The sequence below is a fragment of the Lathyrus oleraceus genome, chromosome 1, assembly GCF_024323335.1.
Source record: "Lathyrus oleraceus cultivar Zhongwan6 chromosome 1, CAAS_Psat_ZW6_1.0, whole genome shotgun sequence".
In the NCBI taxonomy this organism is placed as follows: Eukaryota; Viridiplantae; Streptophyta; class Magnoliopsida; order Fabales; family Fabaceae; genus Lathyrus; species Lathyrus oleraceus.
In genome coordinates this window covers 283,774,808-283,779,706 of record NC_066579.1, presented here as the reverse complement: position 1 = coordinate 283,779,706, position 4,899 = coordinate 283,774,808, and positions in this window count along the sequence as shown.

Sequence of the window (4,899 nt, the reverse complement as noted above, 5' to 3'; positions counted from 1 at the left end):
ATGACAGTAAACATAGTTGGAATATCTTGTAGCCATAAATATGATATTTTGATTTTACTAACAAGGATGTTGATAAGGGTCAAATTGTGTTAACTATTTGTATAAATTAATGGCATTTATTAGCTTAATTCATTGGATTTGCAAGTCAATCCCTCAACTTTTGTATAAATATAACAATATAATTTATCATATAAATTGTATGAAGTTTAATCAATTTTTATAATTTATTTTGTAGTTTTGTTGCATTTGAGGAATTCTTAAAGTTAAAAGGCAAAAGAATGACTTCAACATGCAATTTTGGATCAAAAGCATGCCTGCAGATGGGGCTAAGTGTGGCCATAGCGTAACCCAATTTTTTTGGACAGGAGATATCGCGCTAAGCGCTACTTAAGATAGTTTGATAAGTTTTTTCTCTATCCGCGCTAAGCACGGTCTAATAAGACTTAGCGAGATCTACATTTTGTGTTTGTTTAAAAGTCTTCTCACTTTATTTTTTTAGGGCAAGACACCAACTTTGGGTACCAAATACACCAAAAATTCAAAGAAACTCAGAAATCATAGAATCGGAGATGGATACGCATCAATACTTGAAAAATCTTTATTGATGCTCATTCATTTCTTCTCTTCTATTGTGAAACTAACTACCATGATGATGTGTAGCTAAATCCTTTGTGTCCGGATTAGATGTAATTAACCATACTCGTATGTATTTCTTTTGATCTTTGTTATATGAACTAGTTACGAATCGATATAGATGTATCTTTGTTTACATGTTTTTTTATGGTTTGAACTATTATTAAAAAATATCTTTCAAACTTTGATCTAAGATCATCATCTATCAAAGGCCAAAGTCTAGATATAGATTTGGGGTTTGATATTCACTAGTATCAAATCTTAATGTTATTGTATTGCTTTATCGGTTGAGAGATCATCGATTAAACAATACTGTAAATTCCACAATACCGGTTAGACATAAGTGGTGTTGAAGAGTGATACGTGATTATAGTGATTGATAACGATGTTCATATACTAGATTGGTTGAAAACATATGAAAAATGTTAACGAAATCTAATACTGACATGTTTATTTATCCGTTAATTTTCCTAATCATTTATCTTTGTTACATTTTATAGCAATTGTTTCTTTTCACAGTCAAAATCCTTTTAAACCTACTCTTACAACAATATTAAATGTGGAACGACAGTCATATCGCACTAATCTCTATGAAGACGATACAAAAATATTTACCCTATCTAAAAGTTTTACTAAGACATTAAGTTGGTTATATTGTTGGATTGTAAATGAAGAAGAAAGCAATCGAATTGTCATGCGAATGATTAACAAGTCGCCTGCAAATAAAAATTCGAATAATACAGGGGGCGATGTTGAAAGATATACCATGAAATCAATGAAATTGTCTAGTATCGATTGGACATACTGCCTATATGATATCATCCGTACATCAATTCCATGGTCATATTTGGGAAGTGTTGGGGGAAGAATTATATATCCTAGCCAATCTAAGGTTTGAGTTTTTCCAATCTAAGGTTTGAGTTTTTCCAATTTTTCAACGAGGTTGACAAAACTAGCAGTTCGAGAGTCCTCCATCAGGACATGAAGGTGAACTCTTTGCTTAATAATTCAGTAATCAATTGTTTTTTACCAACTTACCTTCATATAAAGTTAACTATCGATATTTCATCAAGGGATATTTCATATTTTATATTTTGGAGTGAGGTATTCATTGTAGTCCATGTAATTGTTTTGTGTAGGGAGGCGTAGAATTATCTTCATGGTTGTCCTTATCATTATTTTGGGAAGCTCTTTTATATTGGCTATTATTTTCTAAAGACAAGTGGAAGAAAGAGTCGTAAGACTATTCTTTGAGAAAATTGTACGTATATATGAAAGAAAATATGTTTTTTTTAAGTTTTATTTTTTTATAAATATTATACTAGTTTAATAAATTGGTATAAAAAATAAATCAAATATATTTTATCTAGTTGAAGAAGAAGGTGTCACTTTGGAACCACACAATTCGACTGGTCCGTAATTGAGGCAACTTCTAACAACTTTTCTAAAGATAATTACATTGGCAAAGGTGGATTCGGAGAAGTTTACAAGGTAAGAAACTAAAAGAAAATTCAATGTTTGTCAATAAAAAAGACAAATAAAATTAACATTAAAGAATATATTGTTGTTTCACGATTTTGAAAATCAATCATAAAAGAAATTGTAAGGTGGAGTTGCGGACCAGGTCACTCTCTTTAAAATGTTTCTTGGTACTGTCCAAAATTATGCAAAACGGTCTAACTACCATGCCGCCTCCAAGATAAAACAGTACAGTTCTATATTATACAATTACTATTTGCACGATAGATAATCGGTCTAAAAATACACTATCTGATGGTGCATAGGCCATTCGAATATGATATAAATACCACTTGTATCTGGTATAACAACCATCATAAAAATTCTCAAATCGAGAGAAATTTCAATACTTCTTTAAAGAGAATCCAATAATGGTCATTTGACCACTCAAAATAGTTTCTCAAAAAAATAAAAATTCGAATAATTATCTAAAGAGAATCTAAAAATTATACTTGAAAAATTATTAATTCAAACGAGGAGAAATTAACATAATTCTCTAAAGAGAATTTAAGAAAATACTCAAAAAATTTAACAAGTAGAAAGAAAGGGGAAGAAGTTGGCGCTTCGATAATTCGAAAGACGCATAGTTATCACAGTGAGGAAGGAGAAATTTATTAGATTTAATTATTAGATTTAATTCATATTTAAGTTTGTTAGATATTAGATTTAAATATTAGATTTGATTCATATTTAAGTTTGTTAGATATTAGATTTAAATATTAGATTTGATTCATATTTAAGTTTGTTAGAGGCTTATAAATAGGGTGTCAATCATTGTAACTTTTAATCCTTTTTGTAGCCATCATTCTCTGAATAAGAATATTTCCATTCATCATATATTCTACCTTTGCACCAACAATTGGTATCTAGAGCTCCGGTTCGGATTCATTGGGAAACACGGGAAACACGAGTGAACGTGAGGTCTTGTGTGTTTGATTTTGATTCTTAGATTCGTGTTGAATCTTGAACAAAATCTGATCAGAATTTTAATTTTGTGGGTTGGGAAACACTGTGTGAGAAATCTGAGTGTACTGTGCAAGGTAGAAAGATGAACGGAAACGGCAACATGAACACCAAACTTCCAATATTTGACGGTAAAAACTGGAATCGTTGGATGATCCAAATGCGTGTACTGTTCGGTGCTCAAGATGTTCTAGATCTTGTCACTGATGGTTATATTCCGGTAGCAGCAGATGCAACGGATGAACAGAAAAACGCGCAGAAGGAAGTAAGGAAGAAGGATCAGAAAGCATTGTTCTTCATTCATCAATGTGTTGATGTAAATGTGTTTGAGAAGATTGCAGATTCAACGACAGCAAAGGCTGCGTGGGACACACTGGTTAGATGTTATGGTGGTGACGCATCAGTGAAGAAGGTGAAGCTTCAGTCCTTGAGAAAGCAATATGAAAATCTCAACATGAAGAATAATGAGAAAGTTTCTGAATACATCTCCAGAGTGATTCTGATCACTAATGAGATGAAAGCGTGTGGAGAAACTCTTTCTGAAGAAACAATCATGGAGAAGGTATTGAGATCCCTTACCTGTCAATTTGATTACATTGTGGTAGCAATAGAACATTCCAAAGATCTGAGCACCATGAGAATTGAAGAGCTGCAGAGCAGTCTAGAAGCGCAAGAGTTGCGTTTAACTGAGAGAACTTCTGAAAGGGAAGTAGAGCAGCAGGCTCTGAAAGCAACTTCTGATAGGAGGTATCAGAAGCAGTCAGAAGCCAGGAGAAGATCTGATGGTGGTCAGAAGTCAGAAAGCTCAACCTCTGATAGACAAAAGAATGCTCAGAAGGGAAAAGAGAAGTATGACAAGAAGAAAATCCAATGTTACTGCTGTAAGAAGTTCGGTCATTTTGCTAGAGACTGTTGGTCAAACAAGGAGAGAAAATCAGAAGAAGCAAATATAGCCAGAAGTTCTGATGACGAATCTGTGCTATTGATGGCCTCTGAATCTGATGATATGGATCTGATAGACTGGTGGTATATGGACACTGGCTGTTCAAATCATCTTACTGGAAACAAGAAATGGCTGGTTGACTTTGACTCTGAAAAGAGAACAAAGATCAGATGTGCTGATGACAAATATCTTAATGCAGAAGGTATGTGAAATGTCAGAGTGATTCTGAACAATGGGAAAACAGCATTGATTCAGAACGTGTGGTATGTACCTGGCATTAGAAGCAATCTGATGAGTGTGGGACAATTAATTGAGAAAGGTTTCTCAGTTACCATGAAGGACAATCTTCTGAAGCTGTATGACTGCAATCAGAAGTTGATTATGGAGTCAGAACAGGGAAGGAATAGAACATTCAAGGTGAATGTCAGAACTGCAGACTCAGAATGTCTTAGTGCAACAAGTGCTGAGAAGGAGAGTGAGCTGTGGCACAGAAGATTTGGTCACTTGAATTTCAGAAGCTTAAAACATCTGAATTCAAAGAAGTTGGTACATGGAATTCCTGTAATTAAGAAGCCTGAAAAGTCATGCAAAGTTTGCATGGAAGGAAAACAACCACGATTGCCATTTGCGTCAGAAACTGCTCCAAGAGCAAAACATGCCTTGGGAGTTGTACATTCTGATGTGTGTGGTCCATTTCCAGTAGCATCGATTGGAGGGAATAAATACTTTGTGTTATTTGTTGATGAATTCACAAGAATGACATGGGTATCCCTTATTAAGTTTAAACACGAGGTGTTTGATGAATTCAAGAAGTTCAGAATGAAGGCTGAGAATCAGAGTGG